Raw genomic sequence first — 22,890 nt, 5'->3', positions numbered from 1 at the left:
AAAAAATCGGCCGATTTTCGCACTGTTAGTGGGTTAATTGGTCAGACAGTTTTTTGTTTTTTTGCACAGTTTTTTTATCGGTCATGTTGGAAAATTTGTGGCCGATTCGGCCGATCGGCCGTTTTTCCCAGCAATGATGGGCAAATTGGCCGATTGTTTTACTGATAAAAATCTGCACATGAGCCGTGACCTGCAAGGTTGGCAGCATTCTTTTTACTGGAAATGCACACACACACATGTATATATATATATATATATATATATTTTTTTTTTTTGTTTCTGAAAGTCCAAAATTAAATTGTATTACTACAAAAGGTAATGAGGTTCTAAAAAGGTTCTTTAAAATTTTCTATTTTCAAAGCAAAGATAGGTTTATAGGAGTAGGAAGAAGAAGTAGAAGAAGAAGAAGAAGTTGTTACTGCTCACAAGCAGTCAATTCAGTGCACCATTCCCAGTCCTGGCCTTTGCCTGCCCTGTGACTGCTCTGTACTGCACTATGCAATGTACAGGTGTCACTGAATGGTGGCTCCGTTCTTTATTCTAAAGATCTAGTTTCAGAGTGTTGTCAGGCTAATTCGTTTACCCCAATCTCTCTGATATTGCAGACTGTCACATCTAGAAGAGGAAATTTTATTCTGCTAAAGTGAATCGATCATAGGAATGGGAGACACCTGAAACCTTCCTACAAACTGGAAGTCCAGTCCGCTATTATATTTTATATGAAAAAGTCTTGCGGTTGCAACAAATGTATCCATTTGTATCCACATAAAGACATAATGTATTTGTATTGCTGTCACATTGTATGGCGTGCTCCCCTGTTTCTGTCAAACTGGTTTCTTGTCCTAGTCTTTCGTGAGCATTGGTGGCAGCATCGGCAATGGCACCGACCGATTTTTCGTTTATCGTCTGACAATTCGGCAGATAAACGGCCCGTCTATAACCTGCATAAGACTTTCATTGGGGTGTGTTCATTTTTGCAACATGGTCTTGAATGAATTTGTTGGGGAAAATACTTTGTGTGTGCAAATGAACAAATCTTGTTTGCAATCAATGGCCCGCATTGGTGGGAGTATTTTGTAGTATAGTGTCCCAGAGAAAATGTTGATTCTGAAAGGAAAGTAAAAGTTTTCTGACAAATCTGCTGGGGTGTACCAGGGGAGGACTGACAACTCATGGGGCCCCCAGGCAATTGGGGATCATGGGGCCCTTGTGTCCTTACCCACACTCAAAACACACCCAAAAAAGCCTATAAAAGGTACCAGGCAGGGGCGGACTAACCATTTGGAAACTCGGGCACTGCCCGAGGGCCCGGGGTCAGTAGGGGCCCCATGAGATGCCCCTGGTACCTTTTTCATAGGCTTTTTTGAGTTTGGGCAAGGACACAGGGGCCCCATGATCCCCTATTGCCCAGGGGCCCCATGAGTTGTCAGTCCGCCCCTGGTACCAGGGGCATTTTATGGGGCCCCTACTGACCCCGGTCCCTCGGGCAGTGCTCGAATGGTCAGTCCGCCCCTGGGGTGTACTCACTTACACTGAGCACTGTATAAGTAAAACGCTGCGTAAATTGACGGTGGTATATAATGCAGGCCATAGATGGGTCAAAAATCGGCCGATTTTTCAGCCGAAAATAAAATCGGCCGATTTCCGGATCGTTAGTGGGCTAATTGTTTGTCCGTTTTTCGGTATTTTGGCAGATTTTTTTCATTGGTAAAGTTGGAAATGATGGGCAAATCGGCCAATCTTTTTACCAATAAAAAAATCTGCGCATGAGCAGTGACCTGCAAGAGGAAGACAAAAAGAAGAAAAGAAGAAGAGGATGAAGAAGAAGAAGAAGAGGAAGAGGAAGAAGAAGAGGATGAAGAAGGAGATGAAGAGGATGAAGAAGAAGAAGAGGAAGAAGAAGAGGATGAAGAAAAAGAAGAGGATGAAGAAGAAGAGGAAGAAGAAGAAGAGGATGAAGAAGAGGATGATGAAGAAGAGGAAGAAGAAGAAGAGGAAGAAGAAGAAGAGGAAGAAGAAGAGGAGGATGAAGAAGAAGAGGAATTCCAGTCCAGCAAAAAGTGTCCCTGCAGAGAGCTCCGCTATTTCTTTGACAGTTCCTTGACATTTATAGCAGTTGCAACATTGTATCTATTTGATTCCGAATAAAAACATCTGTATCCTAAATGGATACAAATAGATACAATGTTGCAGCCTCTATAAATGTCAAAGAACTGTCAAAGAAATAGCGGAGCTCTCTGCAGGGACACTTTTTGCCGGCTGTAGACGAGATGAAAATCGGCCGATTTTTTTTTACCGTTGCTGGTAACGTCAGCCGCTTGAACGACCGATTTTTCGTTTTTTTAAAAGAAAAATCGGCCGGTTTTCTCTCCATCTATGGCCTGCATAAGTACTTGAAATGAATAATGCTATACATGAATCTAACCCTAGGTGGCGACATACACACTGCTAATCCTTCCATACACTGGCTGATGCTGGAGCAGCACTCCATGCCAGGATTATTTATTCCTCCCCTTCACACCGGAAGGTCAGGCTCACACTCATTACCATGGGGTTACCAAAAAAAGTCCCGTTTTAGTTTGACATCCCTCCAATCATAGATGTCCAGCCCGCTCGTCGCCATGGTCACTGCTTGAGCCTTCAATGACCTCAGCGGGCAATGTCAACACAAGTCCCCAGCGGCTCACTCCGCCCCTTTTCTCTATTGATCCAATGGCATCACGAAGAGCCTTACGAGCTCGGCTCCTCCCACGTGCGCTGTGTGATGTTACCAGGGAGACGAGTCACACATTGAGAGGCACTGGGGAGCTGGGGAGGGAGTCACGTGACTGCGGAGCACCCCATCAAGGCCAAGAGCAACAGGTGAGGGGGGATGGAGGTTCTCTTTCATTTGTAGGGACTGCTAGAGATGGGATCCGGTGTGTGTGCTGGTATGGTGTACAGATCCCTCTCTGGGCTGTAATCTTCATACAACTGTCAGTCATAACCAAATCCTCCTCTGACTTTCCTGTGTGTTCATTCAGAAGCTGGAACACCGAGAAATGTATGCATACCTAATAATATAGATCGTCTCTGTTCCTTGGGTCCTGTGTTTACTTCTTTTTTGCTTCTGTTTACTTTTTGTTTACCCATTTCAGTTCCAGAAGACTTTACCCCCTTCATGACCAGGCCGGGTTTTTTTTTGCTATTCTGCACTGCGCTACTTTAACAGGCAATTGCGTGGTCATGCAACGCTGTATACAAATTAACACTGATAAATGTATGCATACCTAATAATATAGATTGATCTCTGCTCATTGGGTCTTATGTTTACTTTTTTTCTACTTTATTTACTTTTTGTTTACCCACTTCAGCTCCGGAAGACTTTACCCCCTTTATGACCAGGCCATTTTTTTGCTATTCTGCACTGTTCTACTTTAACAGGCAATTGGGTGGTCATGTAACGCTGTATATAAATTAACACTGATAAATGTATGCATACCTAAATATAAATATATATATATATATATAAATTAAATTTCTATCTTTTTTTCACACAAACAGAGCTTTTGTTTGGGTGGTATTTGATCAACACTGGGTTTTGTTTTTTTTGCGATAAAGATAAAAAAAGAACATTTTCAAAAATAAAAATATTTTTTACTTTCTGCTAAAACATATCCAATTAAAAAAAATCTAATTTCTTCATACATTTGGGCCAAAATGTATTTTGCTACATGTGTTTGATAAAAAAATCCAATAAAAGTGTATATTGATTGGTTTGTGTGATGGTTATAGCGTCTACAAACTATGAGATATACATTGGCATTTTATTTTATACTACTAATGGCGGTGATCAGCGACTTCTAATGGGACTGCGATAGTGCAGCGGGCAATATGACACTAACTTACAGAGACATGCTGGTAGGTTAATTGGATTCTGTCTAAATTGGCCCTAGTATGTATGAATGTAAGTTAGGAACCTTAGATTGTACGCCCCTTGAGGGTTAGGGACTGATGTGAATGTACAATATATATGTAAAGTGCTGCGTAAATTGACAGCGCTATATAAGTACCTGAAATAAAATAAAAATAAATAAACTGATGCTGGGGGAAAATGACTAACTGTCACGGAAATCACCAGTGACATTAAGAGCCCATTCACACGTGTGCGACTTGTCATGCGACTTTGGGGTCCAAAGTCGCGTGACCAGTTGCACCCCATGTTTCCCAATGAGTACCATTCGTATATGTGCGACTTCAAATCGCAGTGACTTGAAAGTAGTTCCAACTTTCATGCGATTTTAGAGCCATAGACTTCAGTGTAAACCCTGCAAAGTCACATCAAAGTCGCACCTGAAGTACAGCCGACTTGTGTGCAACTTTGTTCAGCACAAATAACACATTGCAAAAAAGTCGCACTCACCCAAAGTTCATCAAGTCATAATGAAAGTCGCACGATTTTGAAGTCGCACAAGTGTGAATGGAGCCTAATACAGTTACTGGGAATGATAATATACACTGTCACTGTACTAATGGCTGGAAACGGGTTAACATCTAGGGCGATCAAGGGGTTAAATGTGTGCCTAACTATTTGTAATGTGTGTAAAGTGTGCTGCTTTTTACTAATAGATCTCCTAGTTTCTCATCCCTGCTTTGCAGGGATGAGAAACAGAGAGAGCGTTCCCTCTGGACAGAGCTCTGTGTTGATTGTCAACACAGAGCTAAGGGCTGTGATTGGACACTGCCAATCAGCAGGTCCTGGCCTGAATCATTGGCCAGGACTTGCTGACAGGCTCCCTGTGTACAACCACAGCGGGAGTAGATGGGCGGGGGTGCGCGCATGGAACCCAGAAACAGGCAGCAGTGTATGGGTGTACTGCTTTGCCTGTGCAGGCCACTGGTCTGTAGTACATTGTGGGCAGGTGGGCGATCCGCAAGTGTTTAACCACTTGCCCTCCAGAGGATTTTCCTCCCTTCCTGACCAGGCCATATTTTGTGTTACGGCTCTGCATTACTTTAACTGACAATTGCACGGTCATGCAACGCTACACCCAAATGAAATTTGCGTCCTTTTTTTCACACAAATTGAGCTTCCTTTTGTGGTATTTGATCCCCTATGTGTGTTTTTTATTTTTTGCACTATAAAAAAAAAAGACTGATAATTGAGAGAATAAAAACAATGTTTTTTGACATTTTGGTATTAAACATGTCCACTAAAAAATGTTAAAAATCAAATTTCGTCATAAGTTTAGGCCAAAATGTATTCTGCTACATGTCTTTGCTAAAAAAAAATCCCAATATGTGTAAATTAATTGGGTTACATAGAAGTTATAGCGTTTTTAAATGGCAGTATAAATGCTGGAATTTCTTTTCTTTTTTTTAATTTTTACTAATAATGGCAGTGATCAGCGACTTATAGCGGGACTGTGGCAGGCATTCTGACACTGGGGGGGAACTGACTTGGTGTCACTGACATCCCCAGTGACACCAGTACAGTGATCAGTGCTAAAAAAAAAGCACTGACACTGTACTAATGCCACTGGGCAGGAAGGGGTTAACATGAGGGGCGATCAAAGGGTTAACTTTTTTGTAGGGTGTGTTTTACTATGTGTCCTTGTGTTTGTGCTTCACTGTAATCACAGTGCTTTGCATGGCTGTGTGCCTGAGCTGACGTTTACAGTTTTTAAACAGTTCTCCTCCCCTTCTAAGATGCTCCGCAGTCACCGGCCAGGACCCAGTAATTAACAGGCGTGGCCGTGAATGGTGGCGCGGGTAAGGGGTGCACGCGCCTTGCATGCCCCTTCTACCTGGAAATGCAAGAACACAAATATATATATATATATGTGATTTTTCACACCCGTGCTGCCCTGTAGCAGTATATCTGCTCAGTATATCTGCTATAGGGCAGTCAGGAAGCTGGTAAATTTGTCTGTTATTATTTTGATAAATCATTATAATAATAATAGAAAAATATATTTATACATTTCCGTCAATCGTTCCCAATAGGGTCAATAACAAAACAGAGTATTATTTTCTGCTTGTTGTAGAAGTCCCTAACTGAACACGTTTTTCTGATCCTGATGGACATGGAGGGTGTTGTAGGATGAGCCCCGCTTTACCTGATCGGGGTGTCCTTCCTGCACTCAGCTCCTGCTCTAGTTATGACATCAGGATGTAATATGATGAGGTCATCATATGTCAGTGGTGAAGCACCATCAATTCATTGGAATTCCCCATCAAGTGTTCATTAGAGTCACTAAAGATCTCCTCCAGCAGCCTGGAGATCCCCATATTATATCTGAGAAGAGGTTGTTGGTTTTCCATCTCAGTTCCCATATTTCCATTATAGATCTCCCTCTCATGTTGACTTTGTTGTGTATTATCTTGTTTGCTGGTTATTTTCCTTTAGCTTCATAGTGTCCCTCTTGGCAGGACTGTATGTATCATAAAAACCCCTAATGGGATGACGCCTAGGGCAGCAAGTTGGGGGAGGCAGCACTAATATAAATACCATTAAAAAAAAATCCCCTTTTTTCCAATCTCCTGCCCACCTCTGGACATGAGTGGCTGTATTTTACCAATAACGTATAGGGAGGAGTGTGGGCAGGGGAATGGTCACAAGACTCACTGTAGTTCAAGAAGCATGAACCCATCTCTTCTTTCTCTTGTTGAATTGTCAAAAAAATATTTGTGATTGCTTTCATCCTTCATCCTTCTCCAAATCTCCAAGTTCCTTTGCTGCAGTGATCTGATCCTGTTAGAGGAGGACTCTGTTCGTTCTCCATGGTCCCACTGTACGTAGGACTGTGAGATTTGTAGTGTGCATAGAGCAGTGCCCTTGATCAACATGTACTGCGTATTCCAAATGGAAGTGAGGGAGAAAATGTTGACTCCCATGCAGTAGACTGGTGTGTGCCTGAATAAGTAAAAATAGTCTCAACTTCCAAGACTCCTTTAACCACTAGCCTACAGGGCACTTATACCCCCTTCCTGTCCAGGCCAATTTTCAGCTTTCAGCGCTGTCACACTTTGAATGACAATTGCGCGGTCATGCAACACTGTACCCATATGACATTTTTATCATGTTTTTTGCGACAGATAGAGCTTTCTTTTGGTGCCACCTCTGGGTTTTTATGTTTTGCTAAGCAAACCAAAAACAACTGAAAATTTTGAAAAAATTTTTTCTTAGTTTTCTGTTATAAAATTTTGTAAATAAGTGATTTTTCTCCCTTACTGATGTGCGCTAATGAGGCTGCACTGATGGACACTGATAGGCGGCACTGATGGGCACTGATGAGGAGGTACTGGTAGGTGGCACTGATGTTCATTGACAGGCATCACTGATGGGCACTGAAAGGCAGCACTCATATATGGCACTGATATGTGGCACTGACTGGCACAGTTAGGCGGCGCTGACTGGCACAGTTAGGCGGCACTGATAGGCTGCACTGACGAGCACTGTTAAGCCGCACTGACTGGCACTGATAGGTGGCACTGACTGGCAGCACTGATAGGTGGCGCTGACTGGCATTGATAGGTGGCACTGATAGGTGGCACTGAAAGGCAGCTCAGATGGGCACTGATATGTGGCATTGATGTGCACTGGGAGGCACTTATATGTGGCATTGATGTGGCACTGATGGACACTGGCAGGTGGCATTGATGGGCTATGACAGGTGGCACTGATGGGCACTGACAAGTGGCAGTGCTGCGGCTACACAGAGGGGACATGTACACTGATCATCAGGGCACTGATGATCAGTGTGCCCTGATGATCAGTGTACATGTCCCCTCTGAGTAATGCCGATTACCGGCTCTCTTGCTGTCCCTTCAGAGCTCTGTGCTGTGACTATGACTCCCATGCCCATGCGTGGGAGTGATGTCATCATGTCTCGGCCATTCAAATGGCCTGCGAGCTTGGAAGGAAGACTGGGTGAAGCTGGAAGCCCTGTCAGTGGTGACAGTGCTCTGCTGGAGGGCTTCTTTTTTAGGTAAGTCTTTCATAATGTGCTAGTATGGCATTTACAAGCATCGGGGTGTCATTAATTTTGATTGGCACCCAAACATACTAAGGCAACACACCAGTACTGCAGTGCAGTATGCTGCAGTGCCAAAATGGCACATGTCTGATTTTTGGCACATTAGGGTACATTGGCAGCCTATTCATTTCCATGGGCTGTTTTAATTCAACACATGTTAATGCATAACAAAACGCCCATTAATACATTGTAAAAATGTAGATAGGCCCTCTGTATTCTGTCTGGTAGTGAACATGGCAGCTAGTGGTCCCGTGGTGGAGCCATGGCTAGTGGATCCATAGAGTCAGAGATTCAAGTATGTATTCTTTATTCAAAAAGTATCTTCTATTGTTATCATCTTCCAAAGCTACTAATTCCTTTTTCTTTCTGCTGTAATCCGACTTCCGGTTAGAGGGTTGGCTATGTGCATTCTCCATGGCCCAATGTTTATAGGAACATAGCCCCCTTCTCTTGTTTGTTCCTGAGATGGGCTGTGGAGTTCGGACTTTGGATTATCCACCTCCCCTCCGTAAGAATTACCTTCCTTGATGACCAGGTCATTTTTTTGCAATACCGTACTGCCCTACTTTAACAGACAATTGCGTGGTCATGCAACACTGTACACAAATTAAATTTATATAAGACCAGGAGCAACAGGTGAGGGGGGTTGTCAAGGTCCTCCTTAATTTCTAGGAACTGATAGAGATGGGGACCTGTGTGTGATTGTATGGTGTACACATCCCTCTCCAGGCTTTAAAGTGATCGTAAAGGCTAAAGGGGTTTTTTTTACCTTCATGCATTCTATGCTTGAAGGTAAAAAACCTTCTGTGTGCAGCAGTGCCCCCAGCCCCCTCAATACTTATCTGAGCCTCCTCGCAATCCAGTGATGTGAATGACAGCCTCGGCTGTCCCGGGTCTCTGCCTCCTCATTGGCTGAGACAGCAAGCTGGAGCCTTAGGATCCTGCTGCTGTCAATCACAGCCAGTCAGCCAATGAGGAGAGAGAGTTGGCGGGGCTAAGCTGCGGCTCCGTGTGTGAATGGACACATGGAGCAGCGGGTGCCCCCATAGCAAGCTGCTTGCTCCAGGGGCACCCGACAGACAGGATGACCCAGGAGAGCCTGTGTGGGACCCAAGAAGAGGAGGATCCAGGCTGCTCTGTGCAAAACCACTGCACACAGTAGGTAAGTATAGACATGTGTATTATTTTACAAAAAAAAAAGAACCTTTTAGAATCGCTTACATTTTCATACAACTGTGCCAGTGATAACCAATTCCTCATCTTACTTTCCTGTGCATTCATTTAGAAGCTGGAACACTGATAAATGTATACATACATAGTAATATAGATTGATCTCTGCTGTTTGGGTCCTATGTTTACGTTTTATTTACTTATTTTTAATAAATAGCGCTGTCACTGTACTAATGACACTGGGCAGGAAGGGGTTAACATCTGGGGCAATCAAAGGGTTAACTGTGTGCTGTTTTACTAGGGGTACTGTGTGCTGTTTTACTATGGGTGCACTGTTTTTTATTACCTGCTTTGCAGGGAGATAAAAAAACGGCTGACAGGATAGATCTGTGCTGTTTACATACACCTTTCTTTCTCTTGTCACATGCTCCATCAATGATTGGCATGTAAGGGAGCCAGTGGGGGTAGGCAGATACACGCTCCCCTTACCTGGAAAAGCAGAATCATGTATATATATGTGATTGTGCACAGCTGGCCTGCACCGTAGCAGTAAAGCTACAGTGCTCAGTTGGGACTGGGTTATGAGATTTGTAGTGTGTACAGAGAAGTGTGTTTAATCCCAAATAATGTGTACTGCTTGGAGCACTAGGCTGGGCAGGAGAAGCTGGCTCAGCTGCTGGTCCAGGCATCTGGGTGTATCTCGACTTTGAAGTGCGGGATCTTTCCTGAGCCTGGACCGGCTCAATGACATCAGCCAACAGCAGGCTTTAGCCTTCTGTCTACTGAAAATAGGTCACAGGAGCGCAGAACTAACTGTAATCCTGTGATCCCCAGGAGAAGAATTGCCAAAAAAAGCTTTAGACATACTTCTCCTTTAAGTGGTATTTATAGATTATTTTTGGAGAATATTTATATAGTTTAGTGTCATTTTACGTTCAATTTACACACATAGCTAAATGAGTCAGAGAAGTGTTTTAAACCCTATCCCTCTATCTGGCTTTAAATGAGAGAGAGTCTATTAGCAAACAGCTGCTGATATACTCCTTTATAAAACTTACTGTATAATACTACAAAGAGAATTTATCAAAACTGGAGCAGCTTCTTTTTTCAGCTTTCTAGCTTCAGCTGAAAAGCTTCTGTCGTCAGTTTTTTTTAGTTAAACTTTACAAATTAAAGATAGAAACTGATTGGATGATTGATTGCCATGTACAACTGCTGCAGATTCTGTCTGCTCCAGTTTTGATACATTTCCCTCAATGTGTTATCATTTCACTTGTATTAAAGCTCAACTCTTGGCACAACAAAAAAATGCCCTTGCAGTGCCCCCCAAACCATCTCTCTCCACACACACACACACACACACACATGCAGACCGTTAAATGCTCATTAAGTCTATGGGGTATAGGAAGAGGTTGCATGACTTAAAGTGTTACTAAACCCACAAAAGTAAAATCAGTCTGTATATGCAGTAAAGCATGTTTGTTATACTCACTGTGGAACCTAAGTGGTTAATCCACTATGTTGTGTAAAAAGGCTATTTGATCCTGTCTTCTCTAACCCTCCCCTTCTTCTACTGTCCCCAATCCATCTGCTGATAGTACAGAGCTCTAAGAGTCACTCTGCACATGCTCAGTTTAGTGTGTTTTTTTTTTTTATTTGGAAGGGTGCATGTGATCAGGATAGGGCCAATCAGCACTGTCCAGACAGAGGGTCAGGGGTTATGCAGCCTCATAGGACAGTCAGAGCAGAATGAAAACTTCTCCTACAAGCTTTAACCAGTGCTGAGCCAGGCACTGATAGAAGTCACAAGAATGTTATATACTGCTTATGAGAAAAGGTATTTAGCAGTTTATATTTACTAAAATAATTGCATTTCCACGCTGTGTGTACTGTGGGAGACCAGATATAGTGAATGCAGGGTCCTGGGTTTAGAAACACTTTAAAGTGGAACTACATCCTCCTATCCTTTACAGGCAAGGAAGCTGCCATCTTAGCCTCTATTTGATCTGCAACTGCCATGATGCGGCACATGTGATCACTTGTGACACCAGCCATTTGATGGTTTGACAGTTTGGTTGAGAGCACAAGCAAATGTGACAGTTAGCATTCCCAGCGTGACTTTTTTTAATATTGTTAAATTGATGGGATTAGTTCTGCTTTAATTGGCTACCTGCTTGAGCAATGTTCCCCCCACCCCCCAAAAAAAACTCCATTACAGACTATCATGCCTGTATTGTACATGTTGATGGTGAGCATGTGACCTTGACCAAGAGGAGCTTATTTGGTGCTAAAGTTATTAAACTCATCCATACCCTAACTGTCTGGGTCTCTCGTCAGCAATGGCATTGTCTCCCCAGGTGCCAGTGTTCAGGTATCTCCATGTGCAGGAATCAGTCATCCCGGTGCACAGGAACAGCGACGGTGATGTAAGCTGAACTGCGCATGTACAGCTCAGTTTAAATGCCATAGGACATAAGCAGGCAGGTACTGCAGCTATTTTTTATTGCAGATGAGACATGGCATATCTCTTCTGCAATAATAGCCTGCTTGCTGGACTTTGGAAGACTTTGGTTCTGCTTTAGATTGTGAAGTTTACTATTTTTTTGCTGTCACATTGTTTTAACTGGATTGCACTGAGTGTTGCAATTTTTTATGTCCCATGGTATTTGTGCAGCAGTTTTTCAAAAGCACATTTTTTTTTAAGAAAATACATTTTAATTAATTTTATTGTACACACACACAATATTATACTTATTTTTTTGTAAAATATAAAAGATCATGTTACACTGAGTAAATAGATACCTAACATTTAACACTTTTAACACTTTAAAATTGCGTACGCTCATGAGATGGCATCAAACTATGGTACTTAAAATCTCTACAGGGGATGCTTTAACAGCTCTTACAGGTTACCAGTTTAGAGTTACACAGGCGGTCTGGTGCAAGAATGATTACCTCCGCTCTAATGTTCGCAGTGATACCTCACATGTGTGGTGCAATCACCGTTTACATATGCATGTGGAACTTACAAATGCGTTCCCATTTGCACATGAGCACGGGGTCACAGGGGCTCTCTAAATTTTTCCCCATTTTATTATTTTATTTTACACTGTTCCTATTTTATGATCAACTTTATTGCTGTCACAAGGGATGAACAAAATCCTTTGCGATAGCATGGGTCATGACAGGTTCTCTTTTTGGAGAGATCTGATGGTCTATTAGATCCCAGATCACTCCTTTTGGCCTCTAAAGCAGGGGTCTCCAAACTACGGCCCAAGATCCTGATGCGGCCCCTTAATAGCCTTTATCCAGCTTTCGGGGCACTATTCTTCCCACTGACACCAATGATGGGGCACTATTTCTCCCACTGATACAAATAATGGGGTACTATTCTTCCCACTGATACCAACGATGGGGCACTACTCTTCCTCCTACTGACCATTGTGACGATATGCGGCATCCGACCTCTGCCCTTCTCACCAACACGTGACCGAAGGACCAGCCGATCTCGCACCGCACTGTCACTTGCATAACAGTGCCACTGTCATCTGCACCCTGCACAAAGATTTCCAGCTTGCTGGACTACAATCTATGTGCCAGCAGCCTGAGAGCGATTGTCACTGGGTCAGGTTAATTACGCAATTAACCCTTCACACTGCCACCACCACTTTTTTACAGAGAAGGAGGAAACTCACAAATCTTAGCAGTAACACTAGGATATTAGCATAAGCATCTGTAATACTCACTGTAACCACAGACAGACATGTTCAAAGGATTATTACATACAGTAGCACTCTTCAAGAGACAGGGATTCTTTAGTTTGCATTAAAAGCTTTAGAGACAGTTTCAACACTTTTCAAAATAGGATTTATTACTAAAAAGGTCAAAATGGTGCAATTAAAATATATACAGAAAAAGATGTTACAAATATAGAAAGAGAACAATAAAACAACAGAGAAATAAAAGAAAGAAGTTCACAAGGCACAATACTTGCAATGTCCTTGCTTTTAGCAGAGTCCAGTTGTCCGAACAATAAGATTGCCTTGGCTCTCAAGTCTGTTAGATGTTTCCTGATTGATGTTAAAGAGAGCTGTCTTCTCCAGGCCTGTCAGTCTTTTTCTATCATATTAAAGGGATGTCAAATGACCAATCATCCAGTTTGGGAATGGGTACTAGGCGGTAACCAAGGTTATGACCAAGTCGCCTTACAATTTCATACTAAGGTTAATAACCTGCAATAGGTACAGGTAGCACCCTAGCAACTGGCAGATTAATATTCAGAATTAAACCCAGTGATAACAAACACGGCGTACCCTTCTCACCCAGGAGGGAAGAGACTGCTTTCTTCTCTCTTCTAGGTGCTAATATAGTCATGTAAGGCCTTGTTTGACTCATATTAAAATGATCTATCCAAATATATCCTTAATATTAATGTGCCCAGTTCCTGCTGAACTTGTATTGTATTTGTATGAAAAATGTCTACATGTGGAATGTATGTTTTATGGCACGCTCTAGCCCTAATGACCTAACACAGTGGTCGGCAAGCCGCGGCCCGCGAGCCACATGCGGCTCTTTACACGCTTTAATGCGGCTCTTGTGTGCCGGGCGCCCGCTCCCCTCCCTCCTCTCGGGCGGGAGGGACTGTGCAGTGTGATCCAAAAAAAAAACAGCCAGGGCAGCGCACACAAATGCAATGATTGGCCAGTCTCGCTGCCACTCACATCCTGATAGCCAGTGATTGGCTGTCAGGATGTGTGTAGGTGGGGCAGCGTGACGAACGTGAGAGGAGCTAGGCTCCTCTCACAGTCCGCCCTGAAGACCGGAACGGCGCGGGAACACGGCGAGAGGAACGCGCGGAGCAAAGGTAAGTGAATTGACACAGGGGGGACTTGGCTTACTACTTGCTACTTACTTACTACTACTATATGAGGGATGAATTAATATGGGGGATGAATTACTATATGGGGGATGAATTACTATGGGGGATGAATTATTATATGGGGGATGAATTACTATATGAGGGATGAATTAATATGGGGGATGAATTACTATAGGGGGGATGAATTACTATATGGGGGATGAATTACTATGGGGGATGAATTACTATAGGGGGGATGAATTACTATAGGGGGGATGAATTACTATAGGGGATGAATTACTATATGGGGGATGAATTACTATATGGGGGATGAATTACTATGGGGGATGAATTACTATATGGGGGATTAATTACTATATGGGGGATGAATTACTATATGGGGGATGAATTACTATGGGGGATGAATTACTATATGGGGGATGAATTACTATATGGGGGATGAATTGTTATGGGGGATGAATTACTATGGGGGATGAATTACTATATGGGGGATGAATTACTATGGGGGATGAATTACTATGGGTGATGAATTACTATATGGGGGATGAATTACTATATGGGGGATGAATTACTATATGGGGGATTAATTACTATATGGGGGATGAATTACTATAAAAACAGTGTACCATCCTATGTATTTTCAGTTTTAAAAATGTGGCTCTCAAAATAAATTTCAATCGTGGTTTTGGCGAGATTTGGCTCAGTTGAAAAAAAAGGTTGCCCACCACTGGCCTAACAGGTCCTGACTGACTGAGTTATTGTTTTACGATTGGACAGAGGAAAGTGGCTTTCAAAGCAGACCTCCTGCACCAGACTAATTAGCGGTTTACAGCCCTGGAGCTTCATCTATCTGTGTTTTATTTAAGATAAGAGGCCCTTTTGATGTCAGTTCAACTTACAGCTATAAATTCCATACCATGAGGGAGGAGGGGAGGACAGGAGAGACAACATGACTGAGACCTAACAAGATGGCTGTCACGTACAACGTCCATGTCTCTATTGCACACAATCTTCACAACCATCAAGCCTGAGGCCATGTTTATTTTCACTGATGCTGGGCCCAGGACATTTATACCTCCACTGGCCACAACCTGGCCCTCCTAAATTCTGAAGGACAGTAAACTAGCCCTTTGTTTGAAAAGTTTGGAGACCCCTGCACTAAAGCATCTGATCAAACCAAGATCAGTTTGATCGGATGCTTGTAAAAGCTGGTAATGCCCGATAGACAAAAGTCCAAAACTGGAAGTGTTGCTTCTGGTTTCTGATCTCACATAGAGGGAGGAACAACATCAGTTCCTGATCTGATGTGGGAGCCTGGGAAAGGTGGCAGCAGGAGGGGTGGCACCCTCTTCTGCCTCCTGTAGAGTTGATCGAGTGGCGGTGTAGCCACTAGAATCACTTCTACATGAAAGAGTATTGGCTGCTAAAAATGTTGATACTGGAATAATTCCTGTAGCTGCAGGCATCATGTCACCACTTCAATTCCAGGACGTTTGCTGGATCTAAATGTCTTAACCACTTGATGATCGCAATAGATATAAACATTGCGGTTTTCAAATGGCTTACCGGGGTTATGGCTGAAGATATCAGTGCCCATCTGAGCTGCCTTTCAGTGTCACCTATCAGTGCTCATCAGTGCATCCTATCAGTGCCCATCACTGCAGCCTCATTAGCGCACATCAGTGAAGGAGAAAAATCACTTATTTACAAAATTTTAAAACAAAAACTAAGAAAAAAACGTGTTTTTTTTTTTTCAAAATTTTCAGTTGTTTTTGGTTTGCTTAGCAACAAATAAAAAACCCAGAGGTGATTAAATACCACCAAAAGAAAGATCTATCTGTCTCAAAAAAATGCTAAAAATTTTATATAGGTACAGTGTTGCATGACCGCGCAATTGTCATTCAAAGTGTGACAGCGCTGAAAGCTGAAAACTGGCCTGGGCAGGAAGGGGGTATAAGTGCCCTGTAGGCAAGTGGTTAAAGGCACAGGAATGCACTTGGACACCCAGCTATAGCATAATGGCAGCAAAGGTATGCAATGCATTCCCTCCTAAATTACCAACAGTACAAACAAATGGCAACCACCTCAACCTATAACTGGCCTATCCAGCAAGGAGCACATGAAAGGGCGATGCACTTCAAAAACCAACAAAAAATCCCAGCTCACTTACCAGCCAGCCTGCCCTACCCAAAACTCTACATAGCCTGCAGACTCAAAGACCCAGACTAGAACTTACCAAGCTGTTGTTTTCTCCTGTGTAGGGGAGAAATACATAGATGACATAAACTACATCCAGCCAGTCTCAAACCTGGTCACAAACTCCTTTCATGCTAAACTGTGCACAGACTGCCTCTTCAAAATGTGAAAGAGCACTAGTGTGTCACAATAATAATAGCGATGTCACTTGCTTAGTAAGAGCCTTTTTGACCCCTTCATGATGGAAAATAAAACAGATCTTAATGTCTGGAACCAGTTTTGCAACATTAGCATGTGTTAGTAAAACTTTACATATCATCGCAATTTAGTCTATCCAGGTGAATTCTACCTATTATGTTCAGGACAGATTGGGCCTTTATTTGGTGATGAGTGGTAATGGATATTTGGTGGTAAATAGTAGTGGACTTTTTTTATATTCAAAGGAAAATTGGCCTAAAATATTATAAAGCATAATTTTTGGAAATTTACAAAACAAATTCTCCTACGTCTGACCATCTCAGCAATGCCACATATGTGTATGTTATTTGTTGTTTGTACCCATAGTAGGGCCCAGGAACATATATATAGTGCATAGTGCGCATTTTGCTTTTTTATCCTACCTAAAACACACTGACACTAACTGACATGAAATAAAAAAGCATATTTTTTCCTAATTAAAACACATAGGCCTAGACTTATGACCATGACCGTTGATCCTATCCTTGACCCTAACCCTGCTACTGATCTAGATCAAACCCTGATCTAGCTATTTTATCTTTATTTTGTTTTGTTGGTGACAGCTCGGTGTCTGTGCTGGGAGTGTGCTGTGCAGCAAGCTCTCAGCACAAACACAGGTATGCCCATGTGTGGCATCATAGAAGAAGATCCACTTCACTGGGGTCACGTATGTACGTACGCTTGTGGTAAAGGGGTTAAACAGGAGACCAAGGGACATTATCTTTTAAGGACTCCTATAAATCTGCAGAAAAGTGCACTGCTATTTTTCAGAAGGAATTCCAGACAATGGCTACATTTTTCAGAGTACTGCTTAGGCACAATTAACATTCCTAGATGTTCCCTATCTTCACTTTTTGAATTAGGTTCTACTTTAATTTACTATGATAAAGTTGACAAAAAGTTCAGCACTGTGTAGTATTAAGCACTTATCGTGTTTATTTTTAACATGACTTCAGTCTGGCTGCCAGGGTTTGGTTTAAAGAGTCAGACATGGAAATTGTCTGTGGTTTGAAAGTCTGGAAACCTGACGTTTGGTGATATCATATGGGCATACGTTTTATCCATCATTGTAATGTAATCCAGGACGCTTTTGGTTTCATGGTGTAGTGGCTGAAAATAAATTCTATGGAGAACAGGCAGTCTGCGTCCAGGGCCAATCACTCGCAATTGATCGCTGCATGAGCGATTAAATGCGAGTGGGCACAATTCGCTGTAGGAGATGGCAGCCTCCCATTGCTTTCAATGGGGCTGCCTATCACAGATGGCAGCCTCCCATTGCTTTCAATGGGGCTGCCTATCACAGATGGCAGCCTCCCATTGCTTTCAATGGGGCTGCCTATCACAGCTGATTATGGGAACCCCGCTTGGCACTGATTTTATATAAGCAACCACTAGACTTTTCCTTAGCCTTGAAGGTGAGGGACTTCCAGCTATCATGGTTGAATGGTTAGTGATAGGACCTCAATTTGTCTCTCTCAGCAATGTCTTAAGTTGACCATAGATGAGTAAAAAAGCATTTGAAAATTTGTTCGCATTTGATAAAGATCTTTCGAACAAGTGTTTGATAACGCCATCATTGATACAATTTTTTTCCGGTCACCTGAAGACATAATATCGTTCTTGAACAACACAAGAGGTAAATTTTTTGTCAGTCAATTACAAAATAAACACTCTGTGCTCATGCGCACTATGATTTATCGTGTTATTCTCGATCGATTCCTCTTCTCATGCTTCGAAAATCGTTTGCTCATACTAAAGAATTGCAGCATGACTGTTCATTTTTTTGTCATAAATCTTTGCATTTTGAGAATCAATTCAAGCCTACTTTCATGTAGAAAGCCGAATGATTGGGCGTTTCAAACAAACTTTTGAATAAATTTTCTTCTCATTTATTGCCAGCTTTACTGACCTAATTTACCAATGTGCCTTGCATTGTGTGTCCATGGCCTTCCACCTTTCCAGGAAGAATATACATACTTGTTCACTTTCCAGACTCAGCATGCACCCCCCTTTATATCAAACTTTGGTGTCCGTTTATGACACAGAGAATATCTGCGATTCAGATGATCACAGCTATTCTCTGGTTATTCACAGTTTATGACACTCAGGAGATCAGCAGAGAACATGTTCAGCCCTTCACTGGAGATCTGTGTTCTCCCTCCAGATTCTCCAGCCCAGAGCTGGAGAATCGGAGGGACCGCAAACTAAGCAGCGATAATTTACCTCTGTTTAGTAAACTGATCTTTTACTGTAATCTCGCGAGATTATAGTAAAATCAGCCGTTTTCCAGCATTTGTAGACCGTTCTCCAGCGTTTGGAGACCGTTCTCCCTTCGTTCTGAGAACTGCTTCATAAAAGGCATTCACAGGAGAACTGTGTTCTCCGAGAATGCTGGAGAACTGATCAGCGATCTATTACCGCTGGTTCATAAACGGACACCTGAGTTGGAGAGCCAGTGAGTACACACATAGCAATAGGAGAGGTACCAAGGAACTGGTAGATGTGCATTTACTAACAATTCTGCTGTGCAACAGCCATGGGGTTGATGTACTAAAACTGGAGCGTGCAAAATCTGGTGCAGCTGTGCATGGTAGCCAATCAGCTTCTAACTTCAGCTTGATCAATTAAGCTTTGACATTAAAACCCGGAAGCTGATTGGTTTCTAAGCGGAGCTGCAACAGATTTTACTGCTTCAGGTTAGTCTAGGTTCGCACCTATGCGTTCTCCTTTGCGTTTTGCAGAAATGCACAGCAGTCCATTTAACATCATTTCCTATGGGACAGGTTCACACCTTCACGTTTTCATGCGGTGTGTTTTTTGAAAGGGTCAGGGACTTTTTTAAACGCAAAACATTGCGTTTTTGGTTCAATAGACTTCAATGGATACGCTGCAGAAATGCATGTAGTGTGTTTCTTGATGCATTTTGCGTTTTAATCTGCCCAGCAACAAGTAGGAAAAAACAACCGCAAAACGCATAAAAAATGTGTCAGAAACGCATGTGCAAAAACGCACCACAAAAAGCACTGCAGGAACGGATCAAATGTAAACTGCATAGGTGTGAACCTAGCCTTAGTAAATCAACCCCCATAATGGCAGCTGCTGATACCAAGATAAAAGTGTCCATAGTATTCAAAAGAATATTATTTTTATTCACAGTACAATATGTATTGTATTAGTTTCACCCAATAAATGTTTGGGAGGGGTGATGAAAAATCTTAAACGTCATTATGGGGGCGATAAGCTGAAGAATTTGGGAACCCTTGGACTAAACAGAGACCTGAATGAGTAAGAGAAAGGGCACTCATCTCTCACCATTGCTTTGAGACACCAACCTCTTATTTTGTGGATTAATATAGTTTTCCAGAAAGCCTAATAAGAGGGCTCAACTTTCTTTTTAGAAACAAATTTAAAGTAGTTCTAAAGCTTTAAGGTTTCTTACCGTAATGCATTCTAGGCATTAATGTAAAAAACCTTCTGTGCTGCAGGATCCCACCAGCCCCCTCCCCCTTTATACTTACCTGAGCCCCACCAGATCCAGTGATGTGCTCTCTCCTCACTAGTCAGATTGATTGTAGTGAGAGCCATTGCCAATTGCTGTGATGAGGAAAAGGGGGACAGGGCTGATAGACGCAGACAGGATGACTCGGGAGTGAGCCCGTGTTGGTGTCTCCATGGAAAGCGGGTTTCCATGGGGGCACTCGCCAAAGAGGAGGAACCTGGAGCGCCGGTGGGGGACCCCAGAAGAGGAGAATGAGGGCTGCCCTGTGCAAAATGATTGCGGTAGGTATGACATGTTTGCTATTTTAATTTTAAAAAAAAAAGCTGAAGGTTTAATGTCACTTTAATAAGAAGAAAAGGAACAGTATTGTTTAGATATGACCTATATGTCTTCTATTGATACAAGATTACAATAATTTATCTGACTTTGCAATGTATAATTGTGTGGATTACATGCCCGCTGCTTCTTCATCTATATTAACAGTGCATGTTTTTTGTATAGCGTGTATAAATAAGAACATGTGGTAAAGTGTCCTCTATTTGTCCTTTAGGTAATTCTTCTCTAATCTTATGTAAAGCGATTAGTGTTTAGTGTGCCACTAAGACTGACGACAGACTGATCTCAATTAGATTTGCGTCTCATCACAGCTCCTAAAGTAGCCCAATATTCTAGATAGAATGAATGCACTATGGTTGGTAGTCTGAGATTTTAGAAATGTGTCACGCAAATGATATTCATGTTATATTCTGAGATTTAAAGCAATGATATAATAAATATGGCGATATGTCCTACATCTGCAAGAAGCTGTATGTTACTACACTGTGACTGTCATCCTCATGTACATACACTATGTGGTATTATAACAAAGTGGAAGCAACCGGGAAAAATAGCAACTCAGCCATGAAGTGGTAGGCCACGTAAGATATGACAGAGCGGGGTCAGTGCATGCTGAAGAGCACAGTGTACAGAAGTCTCCAACTGCTTGAAGAGTCAAGAGCTAAAGACCTCCAAAATTTGCGTGGCCTTCAGATTAGCACAACAACAGTGCTTCATGGAATGGATTTCCATGGCCGAGTAGCTGCATCCAAGCCTTACATCACCAAGTGCAATGCAAAGCGTCGGATGCAGTGGTGTAAAGCACGCCGCCACTGGACTCAAGAGCAGTGGAGACATGTTCTCTGGAGTGAAGAATCACTCTTCTCTGTCTGGCAATCCAATGGACTTGTCTGGGTTTGGTGGTTGCCAGGGGAACAGTACTTGCCTGACTGCATTGTGCCAAGTGTAAAGTTTGGTGGAGGGGGGATTATGGTGTGGGGTTGTTTTTCAGGGGTTGGGCATGGCCCCTTTGTTCCAGTGAAGGGAACTCTTAAGGCGTCCGCATACCAAGACATTTTGGACAATTTCATGTTCCCGATTTTGTGGGAACAGTTTGGGGATAGCCTCTTCCTGTTCCAACATGACTGCGCACCAGTGCACAAAGCAAGGTGCATAAAGATGTGGATGAGCACAGATTAGCACAACAACACTGCATAGAGAACTTCATGGAATGGGTTTCCATGGCCAAGCAGTTGCATTCAAGCCTTACATCACCAAGTGCAATGCAAAGCATTGGATGCAGTGGTGTAAAGCTTGCGGCCACTGGACTCTAGAGCAGTGGAGACATGTTCTCTGGATTGACGAATCATGCTTCTCTATCTGTCAATCTGAAGGACGTGTCTGGGTTTGGCAGTTGCCAGGAGAACGGTATTTGCCTGACTGCATTGTGCCAAGTGCCTCTTAAGGTGTCAGCATACCAAGACATTTTGGACAGTTTCAAGCTCCCAACTTTGTGGGAACAGTTTGGGGATGGCCCCTTCCTGTTCCAACATGACTGCACACCAGTGCACAAAGCAAGGTCCATAAAGACACATGAGTAAGTTTGGGGTGGAGGAACTTGACTGTCCTGACCTCAACCTGATAGAACACCTTTGGGATGAATTAAAGTGGAGATTGTGAACCAGGCCTTCTCGTCCGACATCAGTGCCTGACTTCACAAATGCACTTCTGGAAGAATGATCAAACACACCTTGTGGACAGCCTTCCCAGAAGAGTTGAAGCTGTTATAGCTGCAAAGGGTGGGCCAATTCAATATTGAACCCTACTGACTAAGACTGGGGTGCCATTAAAGTTCATGTGCGTGTAAAGGCAGGTGTCCTGATACTTTTGGCAATATAGTGTATATGTGTGTGTTCTTTTACTGAAAACCTACAATCTATTATATACCAGCTGTCCCCAAGTCTGGTCTTAGTTCCGGTCAACACCAGTGGCTTGAATCATCTTCTAGTTTCTTATGACCCTCACAGATGAGATTTCCCTGCTCTAACTTGTGTCACTGCCCCTCCAGCAAGGCAATGACAAAGGTTATGTTATGTGAGTGAAACTGATATCAGCAAAACCGTATATACGTTTACGCACATTTATTTCTTTTATCTTGCTGACTGGTCTTATTTTTTTAGCTGATTTAATAGATGGTATTGTATATGTTTACTATAGTAATTATTTAGCGGATATATGAGTCTGAATCTTCAAGATTTTAAACCAGTAACAGATTTATTAAAGTTCAAATTATCACTTCAAAAGTTATTCTCCTTCTCCCTATTGGTAAAACTTTGGGAATGCATCGATCAGTCCCTCATAATTGAAATAGTGGTATTTTAAATTGATTCCACACTAAATAACTGCTGATCCTGCCAGTCCCTTTGTAGTTGTGGGTATATGAGCATGCTAAGCATGGAAGCAGATCTGTACTAGCGTGGTTAGTTTGCATCCATTTCATTTCTAATTAGACCTACAGGATGCAGTGCTGAGGCACACTGTACAGTGCCTGTAGTTTTGTAGTTTCTGGCTGACAT

General features: G+C 42.5%; 1 protein-coding gene across 3 annotated transcripts in view; it reads left to right on the top strand.

Annotated features, from left to right (window-relative positions):
- The first annotated feature begins 2,484 nt into the window (after nucleotides 1-2,484).
- MAK (male germ cell associated kinase) overlaps nucleotides 2,485-22,890 on the top strand; it is an 89,825-nt gene continuing 69,419 nt past the window's right edge. The window contains exon 1 of one of the 3 annotated variants that reach the window (XM_089682184.1): nucleotides 2,485-2,862. The gene's annotated coding sequence lies outside the window, so the exon portion shown is untranslated. The remainder of the gene's footprint in view (nucleotides 2,863-22,890) is intronic. The other 2 variants (XM_089682185.1, XM_089682186.1) reach the window with 2 other exon arrangements.

This window comes from Staurois parvus, unplaced genomic scaffold (assembly GCF_062004578.1).
Source record: "Staurois parvus isolate SC_StPar_1 unplaced genomic scaffold, SC_StPar_1.0 ptg000287l, whole genome shotgun sequence".
NCBI classification, from domain to species: domain Eukaryota; kingdom Metazoa; phylum Chordata; class Amphibia; order Anura; family Ranidae; genus Staurois; species Staurois parvus.
The sequence above is the reverse complement of the archived record's forward strand: the minus strand, read 5'-3'. Positions and strand labels throughout refer to the sequence as shown.